Source organism: Galeopterus variegatus, unplaced genomic scaffold (genome assembly GCF_000696425.1).
Source record: "Galeopterus variegatus unplaced genomic scaffold, G_variegatus-3.0.2 Scaffold537, whole genome shotgun sequence".
NCBI lineage: Eukaryota > Metazoa > Chordata > Mammalia > Dermoptera > Cynocephalidae > Galeopterus > Galeopterus variegatus.
This window is the reverse complement of record NW_007726648.1, coordinates 157,336-179,163: the sequence shown is the minus strand read 5'-3', so window position 1 is coordinate 179,163 and position 21,828 is coordinate 157,336.

The window sequence follows — 21,828 nt, the reverse complement described above, 5'->3', positions numbered from 1 at the left end:
AATTGTAGTGTCCCTTGCTCCTGGAGTTTTTAATTTGTAGAATCATACTGATTTTATTTCAGAGATTAACTGTTGTAATTGTCCCTATGTATATATCATTTGTGTCTCAGGAGAAATGTTTTTTACCTTTGTAGAATAAAAGAAATAAACATAGTTAATTTTCAGTTATATCATCTTCAAATTTTAGGATTAAAGTGTTTCTTTTTTCTTGGTCTACTTTTTTTTTTTTCTGGAAAAATCTTATTTGTAATCTTTGTCAGAGCTCTTTTGAATAACCTAAGTATCTGCATCCTCCAAATCGTAAGTGTTCATTTAGGAAACATGACAGAACAGTATCCAGGTAACACAAAAGCAGAGGACTCAGTACAGAACGTTTTTCCATATTCATAATGCAAATAAAAGCCTCTAAGACTGCCTTTGTTGACCTGATATACACGCATGCGCCCACTCGTGCACAAAGATAAATGCGCACAGGAGTTTCTCTGGGACATCTCTCAGTACTTCCACGTGTGCAGGTAAAATGGATAGAAGAAGACTAGCAGTATCAGACAGAATGCTTACGGCACTGACTTTCAGGAATGAAGGTTTGGGTCTTCCACCAGGTAAAGAACCTCAGTTAACTGAGGTTTTGGCTGCAGGCAGAGGGAACATAGAATGAGTTGTAGAAAAAAGTATAATATCAACTATCACATCAGGATCATTTGCAGAGTCAAGGGCTGTAGTAACAATGCATATTTTCTCCTTGCTCTGTTTTGTGTATATTTTATATATTAACCAGTTGTGTCTTTTGTTTCTTCCTCTTCTATTACTGTTTTAGGAAGAATGTGATCATGCTTTGGTTGCATGAAGGATAGTTGCATCACTCAGAAGGAAACATGATATTGTTTGGAAGTTTAAACCTAGCTAGAAGGGTGTGTCTGAATATAGGATGACCGAAGGAGTGGACAGTGCCGGGCATTGCCTGCTGATGCTTGATCCTAGACCTGCCTTCTTAACTCTCAGTTGTAGGGGCTGGGAGCCTGGAAACCACACTTTCTTGATTCTGTCACTCACAGGGTATTATTTACATCCTACTAATGAGAGACACATGTACTCTTTGGAAGGCAAAAGAGAAACAAGCCATTATATTTCCTTCAGCATCGGAGGGCAGGCGTGTAGGCTTGTTCAGACAGCATACGTGAGGTTTTGCAGGAGTTCCTGCACTCTGTTAATCACCTGCTTCAGGCTGCAGGCAGCCGAGATTATCAGCCGTGGTTTCCTGCAATTCCTGAGACTTCTTGATTTCCTGCATGTGCTGGCGGCTTTCCCTGACCTTCCTTCCCTCCAGCCCTTCCAGTGTTTTGGAAGCACCTGTGTTAAATCCTTTCCTGAGTGTAATACCTAGTGCCCTTTATCTGTTTTCCTGATTGAAGGCTGACTGTTAGAGACAGTTTTCAGATATGAAATACAGATGATTCTTAAGTCTAGGAAAAGATGCCCAATCTCTCTCTTAGTAAGAGAAATACAAATTAAAACTACAAGTTACCACTTTTCACTTACCAGATGGGCTAAGATTTGAAGTTCAAGACCACAGCGTTGATGTGGCGGAAATGGACACTCGTGCTGCTGTGAAAAGTGGAAATTGAAATTGATCTATATTCTGTGGAGGGATCTTGGCAATATGTATCCAGTTTATTTACACATTAGTGAAATCACGTGTTCAAAAAATACTCATTATAGCATTGCTTTGAGTATCAAAAAGTATGAAACATAAGTGTCCCTTCATGGAGGACAAGTTAAATAAATTATGGTATCACCATAGAATTAAATGCTGTAAAGTCACTTAAAAGAATGAAACAGCTCTGCATATACTGTTGTGGAAAGATATCCAAGCTATTTTAATGGAAAAGATTGAAATGTGTATAGGCCACAACTGTATGGAAAAAATTGTAAGATACGTCTGTATGTTTTTGAAAATGCACAGAATATTTTTAGAAAAATACACACAGAATGATGAAATATATTGTGTCCATGGAAGGGAAAGCTTAATATCGCAAAAAGTGTCACTTCTCCAAATATTAATGCATAACTTTCAGAATAATTAAAATAAAAGTTCAGTAAACATTCTCAAGGAACTTAACAAGTTGATTCTAAAATTCACATGGAGGAGAGAAGGAGCCTAGAACAGCAAAACAATTTTGAAGACAAGGTGGGATTAGTTATCCTCTCATTGATCAAAACTCTATAAATCTATCGTAACTAACAAGTGTGGTATTGGTGCAAGGACAGGCATACTGGCCAGTGGGATAGAAAAGAGGGAGCCTAGAAAGAAACCCACATTTCTTATGAGAATTTAATATAATAGAGACGGCATTGCAAATTGAAGAAAAGGATAAACTTTTCAATCCACCTGGGAAAACAAGGTAACTCAGTACCATACACCATACCCTGGAATACCAAAATGTCCATTTATTTAGGTGGTCTTTTGTGTCCTTCAGTGAAGTTTTATAATTTTGTTTTAGATCTTTTTCATCTTTTGATAAGTTTATTCCTCGGTATCCCATAAAGCGTTGCTCTTGGGGAGAATGGTATCTTTTTCAAAACAGTACTTGCTCATTGACATTTCATGTTAGAATAATATTTTTCTTGAATCCAGCAGTCTACCTGAATTCTTTCCCATTTTTTTTTTTTTTTTTTTTTTCCTTTTTGTTTTTTTTCGTGACCGGCAACGGATCGCAACCCTCAGTGTCGTGCCCGTACCAGACCGGGACCGGCAACGGGATCGCAACCCTCGGTGTTGCTCCCGCACCTCGCTCAGCCAGTGAGCGGGAACCGGTCCGTATGTGGGATCCCGAACCCTCGGCGGGAGCTCCACCGCGCTTCCCAAGCGGTGCACTATCCAGTGCGCCACCGGGCTGGCCCAATTCTTACCCATTCTAACAGTTGGCTTAATATTCCTTGGGATTTTTAAATGTAAATAACTACAACATCTGCAGGCAATGATTGCTTTCTTCTTTTTCGGACTGTTATACTGTTAAAGCAAATTGAGATTCTGTATGGTTCTCTTTTAACAACTTTATGGAACTATTATTCACATACCATCTATTTACCCACTGAGAGCGTACAGTTAAATGGTTAGTGTGTTCACAGAGTTGTTTCATTACCTCCTCCAAAACCTGTAATGGTTAACCGTCACTCCCAATTACCCCAGGCCCGAGCTTCAGGCAAGAGCTAACCTACTTTCTGCATCTACAGATTTGCCTATCATGGACGTTTCATGTAAATGGAATCATGCAAAATATGGTCTTTTGTGACTAGTTTCTTTCAATTAGCATGTTTTCAAAGTTCATCCACGTCGCAGCATGTATTAGTACTTCATCCCTTTTTATTGCTGAATAATATTCTACTGTATGGATATACCATATTTTGCATATCCATTCATCAGATGATGGACATTTGGATTGTTTCCACTTTTTGGCTCTTAGGAGTAATGCTGCTGTAAACATTCATGTACAATGTGACCTTGTTTATTAGTTCTCATAGCTTTTTAGTGGATTCCTTAGGATTTACTACATACAAAATTATGTCTTATGCAAATAAAGATAGTTTTACTTCCTTTCCTATCTTGATGCCTTTTATTTCTGTCTCTTGCCTAATTGCTCTGGCTAGAACCTCTAGTACGATGTTGACCGGAAGCGGTGAGAGCAGACATCCTTGTCTTGTTGCTGATCTTAGGGGAAAGCTTTTACCGCTAGGTTTGATGTTAGCTGTGGGTTTTTCATAGCTGCCCTTTATCATGTTGAGGAGGTTTCCTTCTCCTCCTAGTTTGTTGAGTGTTTTCATCATGAGAGAGTGTTTGTTTTATCATGTGCTTTTCTGCATCTGTTGAGATGATCATATGGTTTCTGTCCTTCTTTTGATATGGTTATTACATTAATTGATTTTCAGATATTAAAACAACCTCATGTGCTGGGGATAAATCCCTCTTGGTCATGATGTGTAAGTAATCCTTTTTATATGCTGAATTCAGTTTGCCAGTATGTCGTTGAGGATTTCTGTGTCTATATTCATAGACATTGGCCTGTAATTTTGCTGGTGTGTGATGCCATCTCTCTCTGGTTTGTTATCGGGGAACACTTGCCTCCTCTTCACCGTGCCCTCAGCTGTGAGCATTGCCAATTCATGTGCATCCCAGTCTCGATTTCAGATCCCTGCGTATTTCTGAGGGATTTGTTTTCCTGTTTTATTTGTTATTTCTCTGTGTTTGTAGTATGTGGCATTCTACTTTAGGTCAGTCTTCCATGTTGCCAGATCTGGTAGTTGAATTTTTGAAAGAAAAAAAATATTTTTTACATAAATTTTATGTGTTCATTGTGGAAAAAATCTAGAGGCAAAAAAAAAAAACATTTATAGTTCTACTTGCAGAGATAACTACTGTTAGCATTATGTTAACTCTATATCTCTCTAATCTGTCTCTGTGTGTGTGTGCGTGTGTGCAGGTGTATATGCACATATATAACTAAACTAAAGAGGAATTATGCTTTTTGTACTGTTTTATAACATTATTTTTTCACTAAAGATAATGCCAAAACATTTACATGTTGATGAGAGGACTTGTAGTTATTTATTTTTTGGTGGCTGGCCACTACGGGATCCAAACCCTTAACCGTGATGCTATCAGCACCACACTCTATACTGAGTGAGCTAACTGGCCAGCCCCCAGCTAGGTGATTTTTCATGGCTACGAAGTATGCCATCATGGTGCTAAAACTCAATTTACTCAACTGAATCTGTTATTAAATACTTAAGGGTTGTTTAAAAATGTTTGCAGTTCCAAACAAGCGTCTTTATCACTGCATCTTTGCCTGCTTCTATGTTTATTTCCATAGTGTAAATTGCTGAAAGCAAAATAGCTGGGTAATATGAATGTTTTTGTTACTTACTGACAAATCGAGTTGGTTTCTTCAGAAAAAATTGTCATACAGACTCCCTTTTCTGAGTTCTCGTCCCCCAGATAGGTAAGCTATAAGAGACACAACATGTATTTATATGTGTCTCTCCCCGAGCTGTGGTGCTGCACTGATTTTCTGCTGAAGTTACTAAAGGGTATTATAGTAGCCTCTGGAACGGTGCTCCCGCTGACTGCACCCCGCACAGTTGGGAGAAACAGCGCCCGTGCTGCGGAGCATCCGTACGTGCGCCAGGGCAGACCGGCTCCTCTGTGATTGCTTTTCAACATGAAAAATAAAGTGTGTGGGCCCCACGTTCATCAGCTCCACTCACCAGCACCCAACCCCGTCCTGCCTCAATGAACTCAATGAGATTAACAGATGTTATTTCTTTAATCCTCATTAGAATACTGTCAGGTAACAGGATCATTGCAGGGTCACTAGAACTGAAGTCCAGATGCTGATGAGATGGACTCAGATTATGGGAACATTTTTCGTCAGGCCTTCCAGCTCCCAGTGCAGGCCGGCCATGCTCCTCTCAAGCCATTTTTAATTTTTTTGTTTTTGGCAGCTGGCCTGTATGGGAAACTGAATCCTTGACCTTGGTGTTGCAAGGCTGTGCTCTAATCAGCCGAGCCAACCGGCCAGCCCCTCAAGCCGTTTTTATAACACAGTGCTGTATCAGAAGCCTCCAAAATGGGAGTGGCTTATTGTTCAGGCATCCTTGTTGTTCAGTTGTAAGTTATCTAAAATGCTGCAGTTAGTTATTCTTGCTTCAAAACATGGAAAAGAGGCACAATAAGATTCCAGTAAATTGTTGCTAATTTTGGTAAGTTTCACAATGGCATTGTGATTATGTAAGGACACGGACACCAAAGTATCGGAGGCAAAACAACATGAAGTCTGGGGTTCGCTTTAAAATGCAGTGGAGAGGGCGGGAACAAGAAGAGAGGGACGGGTGGAGAGCGGGACAGGCGTGGCCCCACTCGTGGGCTGATCATGCTGTTCTTGTTCTGTGGCCATTTGACATTTTTCATACTTTAATAAAAGGTAGTTTCTTTTGTTAGAGAGGCTATTTTCTTTTATTAGAAATAAAAATTATTAGTTTTTAGGGTTTTTTATTGGGGGTAAGGGAAGGGGGGAGAGAGAAAAAATACCGTTGAGTATCTGAATGAATTGAGAACAAGCAAGGGGAATGTGCCTGACAAAGGAGAAACGTGGCCCAGGCTGCCTTTGTTATGAATTAGCTTCCTGCTGCCATGTAATGGCACAAGCACAGACATGAATATGGACGTATATGTTCATAGACTCCCCAGCCCACATTTCCATTGCTCTAAGCCTGTGTCTGGCTTTTAATTAAATCTTGTAATTTCATTGTTTAGGATGTTAACAGTGGAAAGGATATTAGGAATCAAGTAGTCTAACATTTCATTCTATTAGTAAGAAATTGTGTAAAACATAACTATTTCCCTGCGTAAACATCGTTTTATCTCATCTGATTTATCCTCACCACACTTTTAAGAAATAAAAAACAATAGAGATGTTGCTATTTTTTTATACATGAAACTGAGGCACCGAGAGGGTCAGTCAGTGGCTTTGCCACTTTTAAAAAGCTGGATCAAAATGACCTCTTCCCCTGAGCCCAGGCCTTTTTTTTTTTTCCTTTTTGTCTTTTGTCGTGTCCGGCAACGGATCGCAACCCTCAGTGTCGCACCCGTACCGGACCAGGACCGGCAACGGGATTGCAACCGTCAGTGTTGCGCCCGCACCTCGCTCAGCCAGTGAGCAGGAACCGGTCTGTATGTGGGATCCGAACCCTCGGCGGGAGCACCGCCGCACTTCCCAAGCGGCGCACTGTAGCAGTGCGCCACTGGGCCGGCCCGAGCCCAGGCCTTTTGACATCCATCCCAGAACTGCTCCGGTTGTATTTCCTACTGTTACCTCTCAAAGCAGAGACATGAAGAGTTTTCAATATCAATGAGATTGAGCCCGAAACTGTATTTGAAGCCATCCCATTTTTAAAATTTAAGGCCTAAATTAGATTCTGATATCACACATTTCATTCATTGGCTGTGAAATGGTGAATGTTCAAATTTAGTAAATTGATTAAAGCTGGTTTCAGTGATTCAGTCATGTTTGGTATCAGAAATGAGATTTCCAAGACATGCATAGCTGGGTGCCTTACATACAGGACTATGGGAGTAACTTCACAGTTAAATCTGTTCTCAGGGATAAAGTGTGCCTGTTTCTGTGCCAGTGACCCCCAGCTACCTCTCTAACATCACCTTTGCCCGCTGCCTGGGACCCTGTCTGGGTTCTAAGTTAACCTCCGTTCCTAAGTACTCTCAGTGCTGTCCTCCTCCTGCTCTTCCTAATGCTTGTTCCTCTTCTTGGGGTGCCCTTTCGTTAAGCCTGAAGCCCACCTTCTGCACTTGCAGTGAAGTCTTCCTCCAATGGCCTCTCTTAGTGTCAGCTGGCGAGGGCTGCCACAGCAGCTGCCACAGCGGCTACCACAAGCTGGCAGGCTTAGCCCCCAGACACTGTCTCCTAGGCCAGGGCTGGAGCTCTGACATCAAGGTGGAGCAGGTGGCTTCTGAGGACTGCGAGGAAGAATCCGTTCCGGGCCTTTCCTCTAGCTTCTCTCTTCAGTTTTTAGCGTCCTTGACATGTAGAAGCATCGCCTCCTGTCTCTGCCCTCGACTCCACATGTGTGTCTGTCTTAGAATCCCCCTTTTCATAAGGACTGGATTAGGGCCCATTCTGAGATTCTGGGGGTCCCTATTCACACAGGAATCTTGGGAGGGGTACAGTTCAATCCGTAATCCTTCCTCTTTTGAACTTTCTCATTATTTGTATTTTGTTTATGGGGTATATCACACCTGTCTTTCCTCTCCGTCTAGAGCGTGAGACCTCCGAAGTCTGGTTTGTACTTCACCCACAGTGCCAAGCACGGAGGATGGGTGGGGCTTTACTAGACCTAGCGTCTTTCTCACCGTGGCTCCCTCTGGCACGAGGTTAGGCCAGACTTCCAAACGGCAAGAGGCAGGACTGTATTAAAATGGAGGTGAACACAGACTTTCCCCATGTACCTGTCTGCCTGCAGTGAAGTTTGTGTGCTGTTGCTGGAGTCAGGACAGAGTGGTTGGGATTTGACAATCAGGTTGAGGACCCAGGGCTAGGACAGTCCACTTCATGGAGTCCTGCCAGGAGTGTGTGTGTGTGGGAGGGTCGGGGGGCAGGTGTGTGGTTATCACAAAGCCAGGGAGGACACTGAGTTAATGGCTGACTAGGTAGCATGATGTCAGAGATTCAGAAAGATGTCGCGAGAAAAGTGAACGCAGGATTATGAAAGTGTGCCAGTGTTCAGGGGACAGAGCTCCTGTGGGGTTGAACGGAGGCAGTAAGTGTGAAACACATGCCCAGTGTCTGGGGCACACGGCAAAGGGGCGAAGTATCTGTCCAAGAAAGAGTCTGCGCGCCCAAGGGCAGTGTCAGAAGCAGGAATCAGACTTGAGGATGGGCCAGGCCACTGCCTTTTCCCAGGAACGGGTCCGTCCACTTGGAGAGAGGAAGGGAAGCTCTGGGCTGGACAGGGGGTGGTGGGCTCGCGTAACCTCTGACTGCCACCAGTGACAGCCCCCACATGTGAGCACCTGGCTCCTGGAAGACCAGCCGTGACACTCACTGCTGTTTCCTCAGTCAAAATGCTGACCTGGATGATTAGAAAAAAAGACGTTACTGTCCCTTCTCTCAAGATGCTTACAGGTTCATAAAACACAATCCAGGAAAAGTAAGCCTCTTATAAAGCGATGACACAATCCACATAGGAAGCTGGATTTAAGAAAGCATTTTTTATAGAGAGTCTATATACATTTCTGAAGGGGCATCACTGGTGGTCCAGTTAGGGACTTATGCAAATCTATCAAAGAACTAGATCACGTTTATTACTACGTGATTTGAAACTGAGCACATGTGGCTTATCTAACAAACTTAGTAGAGCATATTTTTTAGAGTGTAGTATCATTGAAATGCAAATGGTCTTTGAGATGCAGAGGAGAGAGGTTTGATGTCAGCACAGTGTCTGACTACCTACATTCTCTGTATTGTTCACTTTGGTTTGTCTAAGATTTTAACTTCATTGCTTCTTTCCTTTTTTTCCATTTTCCTCTTTCTGATAAGTATTCACTGAAGTCTTCTTGCAGTCCAGTGATAGCTTTGCATGTGTGATAACTGGATATGTAACCACATAAAATATTTTGTGATTGTACGTTTACTTGGAAATATTCACATAGCACCTACTGCTTGCAGGGTCCTATTCTAATGTGTGGTTTATATAATGGGAATAAAACACACGGCCCCTGACATCATGTGGGTAGGGTCAACATGGGTATATAACAGACAGCTATTAATCAAACACCAAGAGACTTTGTGCCCAAAGTAGACCAGGTAAGCACACTACACTGGAAGGTTACTGTCTAGCATTTTAATTCTGCTGGAGCTAAGGAGATGGGAGACATTGGTCAGCCACTAACCTGTATGTGCCTTGGAGAAAATGTTATAAATATGTTCCCTTTTACAAGATCAATTAAAAAATATGTGTCCTTTCTCTGGAGTGTGCCAAGCCAGAGCACATGGATTAGTCAGGAGCTGTTGTACAGGACCCAGTATCTGGTGGTGCTGGACATAGACTCGTCTACAAAAGCAGGAAACCACAGTTAAGTGCTTCTCTAATATACCCATAGGTAGAAACACCAATTTGTACAACACGATTTTAAGATTTCAGAGGTAATGAAATATACTACAAATGCATTTACTTTGTTATTTTTATTTTACAAATATATTTAAAGACTACAAATAGTAGTCTTTTTTTTTTTTTTTAAAGAAAAAAAAAACCCAGCAATGATCCAAATGCCTGGTAAGTGCTGGAAAGTTCAAAGGTGAGTAGCAAGGGAGGGCTTCTTGGAGAGGGATATTGTAATCTCTTGATCAGTGCTTCTCGAAGTGTGCTCCCTAGACTGGCAGCATCAGCGTCACCTGGAAGATTCTCTGGGTGTGGGGCCTAGGTATCTGTTTGACAAGCTCAGAATCTTCACTTAACAGAGTCCCAAAGTGATTGACAGGCACATTAAAATTGGAGAAGTCCTGGTTTAACCCACAGATCCTCTTTTCATGGACTGTAGTGCAGTAGTTCTGCAGAACTCTCTTTGGGAAGTGCTGCTCTGGGCAGTGGAGATCTAATGCCTCTGAGCAGAAAGGCTCCGTAATGGAAGTGGGCTTATCCTAACCACACACACCACACAGAGCACTTTCTCAAAAACCCCCTTTCTCTTTCTCTGAATCTTTCTCTGACTTTTCTTCATGCTTACTCCCAGAGGAAGACTTCCAGTCATTTTCATCCTTGGCAGGAGACCTCATTCAGTCACTAAGCTTGACAGAGAATATTCTGCAGAGCCTCAGCAGCAACCTGTACACTGCTGATCTATGGGATCGTTGGTCCCGTGGAAACTCACACCCCTGTTGGTTAACTTGGGGCTCCACAGATCCTTACTGATCCTACACGCTAGCACTTGATCCAAATGCCCTCCTGTAACTGAAGGCCTGGTCATTTAATGATCTATATCCTGGTGCAGTTTTTAGCTAGGATATACGTACTACCATAGCTTTCTTTTCAAACATGGTTGTTTAATTACGATTTATTTTATTTAAAGAATAACTTTAGAAATTATTGTTCTAAAATCTCATTTTGAATATTCTCTAGCTGTTCTACGTTTGAGCTAGTCTTTTGGAAGCTTGGGAATCTTGCCTCAGGCTTTTTTTGAGTCCCCCAACCAGTACTGCTGGGAACTTTGGGATTTACTGATTAGCAACAAATGGTGGGAAAGCGTAGAACTTCCTGGAGCCATTTGACTTAGAGATTTGGTAGTGGCACTCAAAAGGAGCTCTGTTATTTGAGCTATTCCATCCCAAAGTCATGACTAAAGCAAAACCTCTTTTGAAAGGGGGTTAACTGAAAAGATGACAGTTACAATGTTGAAAGATATTGCAGGACAGACATTGTGAGCAAGTAGGGGTAGCCTTAGGAGAGACTCCAGAAGATGACTGAGGGGGTGTCACAGCCAGGATAGGGGATACTGCAGATGGGGACTCACAACAAAGAGCAAGGGTCAGATCAAAAGACAGCACAGGAGGTCATTCAGAGAATTCTGATAAAGGCAGCACAGAGTTCAACCTGAAACCAGGAAGTCGAAGACCTAGTGTGTCCCCTACAACGTCCGCCAGCAACGCCCGCCTTTGTGTTAAAAGGAGGCCGGGACGGGGAGCAAGCTAAAGAATGGGGACCATTTCCTTTCTTTGTGCCTCAGTTCCCCGCCTTTGTATACACCTCCATCCTGAGTAGACTCTAATTCTCCGAGCTGAAATGGACAGATTCATCCTGCAGAGAAACAAAGTTTGCTCAGAAGGGCACATCCAAAGGATAGCCAGGGTTAGGAGGCGTGACCCTCAGGTGACACTTGTGGAAATCAAGTCTATGTAGGATCACCTATGCAATGTTAGCCTAACGAGGCCAAAACTGAATTTAGTGAAGTTTTTTTTCCCACCTATCATGAGGCAGAACTTTGACGGAACAGCAAATTGGTGATATGGTTTTAGACACTCACACCATAGTGTTTGCAATTGGCTGTGGGTATTTCTCTCCGTGGGCATTAAAAAAACCCAAAAAACAAAAAACAAACAAGAAACCCACTACAAAATGCTTGATTGTCACATAGAATTTTTGTTGTGTACATATTGATAGAGCTGTTTTAGGCTTAGCTAGACATTGATTTTTTTGTCATGTATCACTCTTGTACATAGATAAAAAGAATTCAAACAAATGTAATTGGTTAAGATATTCCTAAAAGCTTTTGTATTCAGAGGCAATCTTTTCTTTTTTCTTATTAAAACATAATCGATTATACATATCTGTGGGGTACAGAGTTGAATATCAATACCTGTGTCCAATGTGTGAGGCTCAATCAGGATAATTAGCAGACGCTGTCCTTAATGAGTCACTTTCCCCCAGCTTTACTGAGGCATGATTGACATATAGAAATTGTATGTATTTAAGGTGCACAACGTGATGTTTTGATACACGTGTGCTCTGTGGAATGACCACCACTACCAGGGCTAACATTTCGTCACCTCCCATCCTCCAGTCCATCACCTGTGTGTGTGGTGAGGACGCTCAGTTCCTACTCAGCATATTTCATGTATGCAACACGGTGTGATTAACTATTGTCACCGTGCTGTACGTGAGGTCTCAGAATTTATTCATCCCGCAACCCTTAATTTTGTGTCTTCTCACCACCGTCTCCACACTCCCGGGCCCCAGGCCGGGTAACCTGCGTGCGGATTTTCTCAGCGATTACGCTCACGAGGGAGGTCGTGCGGCATTTGTGTTCCTGGGTCTGGCTTATCTCTCTGAGCACAGTGTCCCCAGGCTCATCCTTGTGGTGGCTCCCCGGGCATTTTCAGAAGCGAGGGGCTGACTGTGAAGATTCCCTGGGAGCTTGTGCCATCTAGTGCCCGCCTGAGAGGTGGCGCCACCGCCCCTCCTCCTCGCCCCCTCCGCGAATTGTGCACGTGGATACGAGTGGTGACAGCAGCAGGACGGGTTCTGTAAGGACCGACGGACGGAAAGTGGAGAGTCCCGTCGAGTGGCCCCGAGCGCGCACTTACCGGCCCGCTCCTTCCCTCTTCCCGGGAGGGAGGCGGCCGAGGGTCCCCGCTCGCGTCCCTGCGCCCCCGCCGCGCGCTCTGCAGGTGCAGGCGCTGGTGCAGGTGCAGGCGCAGGCGCTACGCCGCGGGGCGAAGCGGATCCGATGGAAAGTCTAACCTACAGACGCAGGTAGAAATCACACCTTCTCGGAAAGAGACCTGTATGTCACATGCTACTTTGTAACGGATTTTTCTGGTGCAGACAGTGCGCGCTCGCGCTGGACGCTTTGCAGCCAAGGCGCACTGACCCCCGCAGGGGGCGATGGCTGGTCTTGGGGGGCCAGCTGGAGAGGGGGCTGGTGATTGAGAGGTCCCCGTGCCAGCTGTCCCCCCAGGGCCCTTCCCCGGTGCTGCGCCTCGAGGCGCTCAGGACCTTGCCGGGAGCGTGCGAGGCCCGGCCTCAGGCCCTGCGGCTGCTTGGGGACGTGCGAGGGAGGCTCGCACCGGGGTGACCTGGCGGCCGGCCCTGCCCTGGGAGCAGCTGCTCGTGTGCTCAGCGCTACGTGCCGCCCAGGTCCCGGCGCTGCATCTGGAATCCTCTTTGACTTCATCTGGCATCTGGGTCGCCAGGTCAAGCAGAACATAATAACCTGCCTCAATAACAAATCTACGAAGTTCTTTTTCAATGTGCACAAGCAAAAAATAAGACCGCAAAAATGTTTCATAATCCCACCTCCTAGCTAATCTATTTGGAAGTTAAAAAGTTATAGGCACAGCCTTGAGATGTGCAAAACGGCACATTTTAAGTTCGAAATGAAAAGTGAATAGCCATTCTTGACGCAGTCCTTCTTTCCAAAGATAACCCTTATCATGTCTCTGAAAAGCATGTGTACTTCTATATGTATGCATATCTTTTAGAATTTGTGTAATAGCAATTTTTACCATTCATTCTTCTCTTTTGTTTTTTAACTTTTCGTTTCTTAAGTCTATTTACACATCTAGATCTAACACGCTTTAAGGGTGCTTAGGGTTCCATTTGTAAGGTAGCATATTTAGTTAGCTTGTTTCCTACTCCTGGATTTAGGTTTCTAATTGTTTCACTTTTACAACATTGCAATGAACGTACGTGAATATCTATCTTGGAGTATTTTTGCTGGTGTAATTTATAGGGTGAATTCGTAGGCGTAGAAGTGCCAGGTCATACAACACAGAAGTACACTTTTAAAAGGCATTGGTAGATATTGGGAAATCACCCTTTAAGAACATCGTGCAAATTTATACTCTCACCTCAGCATCAATAAGTTTGAGCATTTTTTATATGTAAAATGGCAGTTCATATTTCTTTCTTTGTGAATTGCTTGTATTCTTTGCTCATTTTTCTGTTGGGTTCTACTTTTTTCTTACTAATTTGGCTGGGCTTTATAAATAAACAAAATTAGCCTTTTGTCTTTCATGCGTTTTGCAAATGTTTTCTCCAATTTGTCCTCTGTGTTTTAACATTGTATTTAGTTTGGTTTGGTTTGGTTTTTGCAACAGAGAAATTTTAATATTTTATATGGTGAACTTGGCAGAGGGCCTTAAGCTTGTAGCTTTTATGTTTTATTTTGATAGGCCTTCCCCACTGCAAGATTATAAATCACTTCACCCGTACCTTTTATTAAAAAAGAAACAATACTTTTGTTGTTAGGAAAGTCACACATTCAGTGCAGAAAATTTAAAAAATACACTTAAGCAAAAAGAAAAAAATCCTATAGTCTCATTGCCAGAGATAGTCACTATGAACATTTTGTCATAGAAAGTTCCAGCCTTCAAATCTATGCAATAATTAAGATTGTATTCTGATTATGTCATGAAATCTACTTGTTAAATGCTTGAATTATATTTTTTAAAAACGACTTTATTGAGGTATAATTTATATACCATAAAATTCACCCATTTTAAGTGCATAGTTTAATGATTTTTAGTAAAATTACAGAGTTGTGCTATCATCGCCATGGTCTTATTTTAGAACATTTCCCTCACCCGCAAAAAAGCCTTGTGTCTGTTTGCAGTGAGTCTCTGTTCCCACCCCCAGTGCACCCCTAGTCCTGGGTGACCACCGATCTACTGCCTGTCTCTATACATTGCCCTTTTTTGGACATTTATTGTCAGTGGAATCACAGAATATGTGGGCTTTTGTGTTTGGCTTCTTTCACTTAGTACAGTGTTTAAGAAGTTCGTCTACATTGGAGCTTGCATGGGTACTTCATTGCCTTTATTGCTGCAGGATATACCACGATTTGACTATGTATTCATCAGTTGAAGGACACTGGGGTTGTGACACTTTCCAGCTATTATGGGTAAAGCTACTATGAACATTTGCCTACAAGTTTTTGTGAGGACATATGTTTTCATTTCTTCTGGGTGTACACCCAGGAATGGAATTGCTGAGTCATGTGGTAGCTTTATGTTAATGTTTGGTTGCATTTTTGAGAAACTGTGGAGCTAGGGCTGGGTCTGGAGCTCACAGACCCCTTGAGCCTGTTCAGAAACCCTTCACACACAGGTCTATGAGCTAGGGAACCAGCAAAAAGGTCCTTGCAGCCTTGGTGGAAGAAGGAATAGTCTTCATTCAGCACACAGACATCTAAGAGTTGAGCAGTCCACAGAGAAACTCAGAAACTCAACTGCTACTGGCAAAGTCCAAAGAAAAACTGAGCAGCTTCCAGGAGAGTAAACATGCTCTATTTTTAGATGCGAGCTCTCTGCTGGCCAGCTCTGCTTCACAAACTGAAGAACACACAATCTTCACAAACTGAAGAACACACAATAGCACAAAACTAAAAAGATACATGGTGCACATGCGCATTAACTCCACCCACACAGAACTTGTTTACAAGAAATGTGCTGCTCGACCCCCAACCAGACCTGAGCCGAGGGAGCCTGACTAAATTATCCTATTTTCCCCACAGAAGCTGACTGGGAATAATCCATACTGAAAACTTTCGCTAGACAACGGAATTAGGAGCCTGCAGAGGAAAACCTCCTCAGAGAGGCAAGACCTGTCTGGTACAAAATGTAAAGTTCTAGGACTTTGGATAGAGCCTAAGGTTTCCCTTGGGTCTTACCTTAATAGAATGTTAGATGGGTTTTTTTTCCTGCCAGAGTTTCAACTGAGACACAAGATGAATGTGGGACTGAGTCCCACATGGGCAAAATTTGGAAAAGATCAAGAGTATAAAAGGAGATCAGAACAGATATAGAGCCATGCTCACCGTGGTATTATTCACAATAGCCAAAGGTGGAAACAACCCAGGTGGCTGGCTGGGTATGAACGGATAAACGAAACGTGGCACATCCCTATAATAGAGTATTATTCAGACTTAAAAAGGAAGGAGATTCTGACACATGCTACAACATGAAATGTCCTCAAGTTTTATTCATGTTATAGTGTGTGTCAGAATGAGCCCGACACAAAAGGACAGGTACTGTGTGGTTACACATCTATGAGGAAGCCCTAGTAGGCAGATTCATGGAGATGGGAAGTAGATGGTGGGTGCCAGGGGCTGGGGAGGGAAGCTGGGAGTTAGTGTTTGTTAGAAACTCGGGGTACAGCATTTCAGTTCAGGAAGATGGGCTGGTGGTGATGGTTGCACAGAAAAGTGAATGTACTTAATATAACTGAGCTGTACACTTGAGCTGTACACATTGGTAAAAATGCTAAGTTTTATGTTATGTATACTATGACAATTTTAAAAGATGAAGAGAAGGGGGATTGCAGCTTAGTGAGAGGAGGAGGATCCATACCACACCTGTCTCCATGCTCTCCCGGCTCCACACCACCAAGGCTAGAGAAGGGCTTCAGTGGGGTCATCTGAGAGCTGAATGTATGTTTGCTGAAGCGGGAGCACATTTGGGTGGAATCTCACCCCCTTCTAGGAAATGCAGGTTCACCAACCAGCAGCGGAGGTGGAGGTGGAGGCAGAGTGTGTGGCTGCCTGGGAATGTCAAGGCCGGGGGACCTGGGTGTTTCCTGTCTATCAGAATGGGCGGTGCTGGGAGGAAGTGGGTTGCCCCAGAGCCACCTGGAAAAGCTGGGGGTCTGCAGCAGTGGGGAGCAGCAGTCGGGGGAGTGTAATGTGTTGTTTCAAACCTGAGAATTAGATGAGAAGCCCAAACCCGTCCCCTCCCCAGGCAGGGCCCCAAACTGCAGCTAGTGGGGGGAAGGGGGAAGGAGACCACACATTCTTCCCCTAGGTGAGCAGTGTTAGGCCTTGCTCAGTCAGCCAGGGAGAGGCGGAAGGACTGGGGACCAAAGGATTTGTTAATATTGTGGACTGGACGGGTACAGATTACCAAACCAGTGCTGATTTTGTGATTTAACACCGTAGAACCATCTATTACCTAAGAGAGAGCAGAGAAGACATGGGATCTGCCCAAGTAGCCGTCCATGGTCAGGGGAAGTTATCTCTGTAAATATATTTTGGAGCCTATATGCGTGCTACATAAATACATAAAATAAAGGTGTTTACTGATTTCTCTACAAAACTGGTTTAATCAATATACAGATTGTATTCCCAGTCCTTTTTTTTAAAAAAAATATGTTTTTATATCTAGTTATACTACTGTTTAGTCTGTATCTCTGTTAAGACTTGTATTGTAGTCGCCTACACTCTTAACTTGTGCATGGGAATAGTCTGGACCAAGAGTCAGAAATCTCGGCTTCTGGTGTGTCGCACAGCTTAGGTCTTCTTATCGGGGGTGAGGTGAAGGTGTAGCAATATGTCTGTTGCCATATCACAAGGTTATTATAAAGATTAATGTACCCAGCACAGGGCTGTTTTGGGGTGGGGGGCACGAAGAGAATAAATGCTATGTTCATACATTTAAAAATTGTAAATGTTCATTTTTAATGTTTGAGCCTGCTGTCTTTTCTTTATTTGCACTGTACGTGAAATAGTCCTGACAAAACGAATCACAATATATTGGCACAAATGTAGTCTTCATTAGTCAAGTTCCAAATAGCAAAACCATCTGGACTTATTTTGATCGAAGAAGGGAGTTATTAGAATGCTGGGAAAGGATAGCTGGATTCCTGAGGGCCAAGGCCCAGGGAGCAGGAGGCCGTCAGGAACTCCCAGGACGTGCCTGTTTTATTCTTCTCTTCCAAGATAATACCACCTTAGTTCCTGCCACACACAGAGAGTCACCCCTCCGTTTTCCCAAAGAGAGGACTGGATTAAGAAGGTAGGTCTCAATACAGACGAGGCCGCCGGGAGCTCAGCCCATGGATGGATGGGACGGACCCCAGGGAAAGGGGGTTATTGTGCCTTGGATTGACGCAGAAGATGTGTCTGCTATGCAGCTACTTGGGAACGGGCTCCTTGAGGGAGACATTCCTGCCTGCCCACCAAAACCAACTGTTCCCTAAATGTGATCTTTGTGAATAAACTTCAGTAATGGAGAAAAGCAGTCCAAATGGAAGATATTACAACTTCTCTATGCCTTCTGAGTGTAGGACAGTGGGCTAGAAATTTAGTGTGCGGGTGAGAGCACATACAGTCTAGAGCCTCGTCTATGCTCAAGAAGGTCTTGTCCGGGAGTGCTCTGTAACATTCAGAGAAACTGCAGAAGGACATTATGGAACTTTCACCCTGAAGGCTATTAAGGGAGCAGATGCCAGATGGCCAGACCAAATTTAATTTTTGAAGACTTGGTAAATGTGGAACTCTAGGAAGAATCCTACGAGGAGAGAGAACTGGACCAAAAACTAAAACTTTAAACAACTGTGTGTCCTAGAAGACTCCATGGTATGCAAGTGAGATGCTGTGGGCTACCATGTTTATCTTCAGAGAGAAACACTTGAACAATTTGTATGCAAACCTGGAGGTACGAACGATTCAGTAGAATTGTCCTATAATGCCGTTAGTCACACATCATTTAAAGTGTTGAGTAGGGAAAGCTCTAGAGTCTGTAATGAATATATTTATTCAAATATAAATTCATTTATTCAACAATATTTCATCTAGAAATATTCTGTTTCTATGCCTTTCTTCCACTTCCCAGCTCCTCAAGGACTTCTCTCATGTTTGGGATCGTGAATCAATTACTGACCAGGGCTCTTATTGCACAGAGAGAGATCTTTTCTTTGAATGCATTTGCTTATTGCTGTGGAGTTTAAACTTTATTATTTGGTAACCAAAGATAAACATGGGTTCAGCATTGTAAAAAAATTGGACGGAAGTCCTCAAAGAACTTGGGTGTACCCTGCTATCTTTTCATTTCTTCTTTTGCTGGGTTTTCACTAATATCTATATGGGGAAAACGTAACTGTCTTTTCCTCTTCTTGTATTCTCAAAGCCAACTATTGAGTAGCCAAAGATTCGTGATTTTACAGGAAAGAGAGGGTGTGATCAGTATGGGTGGGCCCAAGACCAATGTAAAAGGCCAGATGTAACTGCTATGGTCCCCATGATTTTTGGCAATCTTTACAGAACCCGTTTCCAACACATTGTAAAGGCCGCCAAAGACAACTGTAGGAAAGAGCATTTCACATTACAGTGAACTGTGTCTCAGCCCAGGAAGAATTCGGTCCCGCTGGAATCACAGTCAGATTAAGATCCACGAAGTCCATTTCACCTACCATGTCTGGAACTTGCCCAAATGCAGCTTTCGCTGTGACACGTAAATATGTAATGTACATGGACGAACGACCAGTAAACTTCGACATCTGGTTTTTATCTTAAGTGTGTTTCTTTGTCTTGTCACTGTGGAAAAAACCCCGGAAAAGTCTTGAAAGCTAATTAGCTCCAAATTTACTTTAGGAAAGAAGGGCCAAAGAGTTTTGAGGACAATTTTTTTCTTTGTTCCAGTTGCCAAGCTGGTCTTTCGTCTCTCAATTTCATGTGGGTGACTATTTGTTTGCACATAGGCCTTTTGTTTTGTACCTATGCAAGAAAAGAGGCACAACAATCTCTTTTCTGGCATAGGTACCTGGCTTTTGATTCCTATGTGCAAAGAATTTGCCGTCTTAAATAAGCTTTAAAGTATTGTACTAAATATTTCTTTTAATACACTATGTATTTTTTCATTTATTAAACTGATCTCTAGGATTTATAAGAGGGGAATGTATTATAATAATAATATATACTTTTTTGAGTTTATATTTTCCTCCAAATTAATAAATTTTCATTAAAAACTCTTAATTTTCCACCCAGTTTGCATGTTAACACACACACACACACACACACACACACACACACACACACACACTTTCTACATTCTTGTCTTTTTCATTTTATTTAAGGATATGTTATTTTGGTACAGGTGGAAAAGAAAAATTATTAATTTAAGAATTATCTGTGGTTGTTCGTTATCTTGGAAGACCAAAATTGGACTCAGTTCCACGTCATTTTGTCATGATCACAAAGCTTCCGGTGGGCAATCTCATTGTTTAATGCAGTCAGATAGCTTTTACATAAATATAAATACGCACACATATGTACACACACATATGTAATTTGAGAAATATCTACAAAATATACACGGTAAATGTATATGAAAGGACCCGCTGACCACATGCCTTAGATACCTTTCTTTATATTTTAGAGCAAGAGGCTTTCAGGGGGACATGAATAGACAGGTTAAAGATTTGGGATCTCAGCGTTCCATAAAGTCCCTGCTCTAATGATGATCCCAGTGGGAAAGGCACGGAGGACCCCTTAAGTGTGCTGGCTGATTTCTTCTACACAGCAAGACTCGTCTGCGCCTCCAACTCTGCACACTGTGAGACTCTGTGGGACACAGAAGGCTGTGCCTATAAATCAGCCAGGAAATAGGTCTCACTGCTGGGCCTAGTCAACCTCTGCTGCCCTTTGGTCTTTGTGGAGGTCCTGGGATTGTAGGTTCTGGACCCAGTCCAGGGAAGCTCAGTTCCCTTGCCAGAGTATATGCGAATAACAACTGGAAGAGGGTCACTTTTCCTTTTTTATTTTTAAGTAGGAATTTTGATGTCACTCACTTTCCCATTTAAACACCAGCATAAATAGTTTATTTTATCCGTGGGGTGGCATATTCTATGCTATGGCTCCCAAAAGAACCTGGGCCCTTCTGTGGGTAAACAAGCTCTTCATCTTGTGCAAGAAGGACATGTATATGTTCATAAACATTTTATTATAGACTTAAAACATGAAGCAGAATGTAACCATTGTGGTAGCATGGTTGGGAGTAAACTTACATTGTTATGGTTTCAAAACAAAAACAAGCTTTAACTGGTAAGGGAAAATTTAATTTTCTACTGAAAACAAATTTTACTGCTATGGCAACTATAAAACACAAAGATAAGAAATAAAAGTTAACCACGGTGGTGGACACCACGTTACATTTGAAGGTGACACGTGGGCTGAGGGATTGAATTCTTAGGAATTAGTATAAAAACACAATGCTGCCGTCCATTTCTGGATCTTACTATTGGCATCCTGTTACGGAGAAACATTATTTTGCTTAGTTGATTTTGCTATGGTTTGAATGTTTGTCTCCTCCAAAACTCATGTTGAAACTCAATCCCCAATGTAGCAGTATTGAGAGGTATGACACTTAAGAGGGTCATGAGGGCTCTGCCATTCATGAATCAATACATTGATGGGCTAATGGATTAATGGGTTAGCGTGGGAGTGGGACTAGTGGCTTTATAAGAGGAAGAGAGACCTGAGCTAGCATGCACGGCCCCCTTGCCTGTGCCCCCTTGGGACTCTGCAGAGTCCCCACCAGCCAGAAGGCCTTCACTAGGAACCGATCAGATGCCAGTGCCATGCTCCTGGATTTACCAGCCTCCAGAATTGTGAGCCAAATAAACTTCTTTTCTTTATAAATTACCCAGTTTCAGGTACTCTGTTATAAGCAACAGAAAGTGGACTAAGACAGCTTTGCCTTTTAGTGAGCCTAATTATATTCATGTCTAAAAAAACTGTAAACTTATGATGCATGATTTTCTCATTTTTGCAGTCTTCAAAATGATTTTCAATATGGATAATGATCTGGGAAATTAATATTTATAACTATTACTCCATCATTGGATATTTAGGTTTAGTTTTTAACTATTGTAGTTTTTGTGTCTATTAGAATCTTAGGATAAATTTCTAGGAAAACAATTCTTGGGTTAACGGGTTGCTGATATTTATTTTTCTCATTTAAACATTTTTTCTGTTTCTTGTTTGCTTGTTCT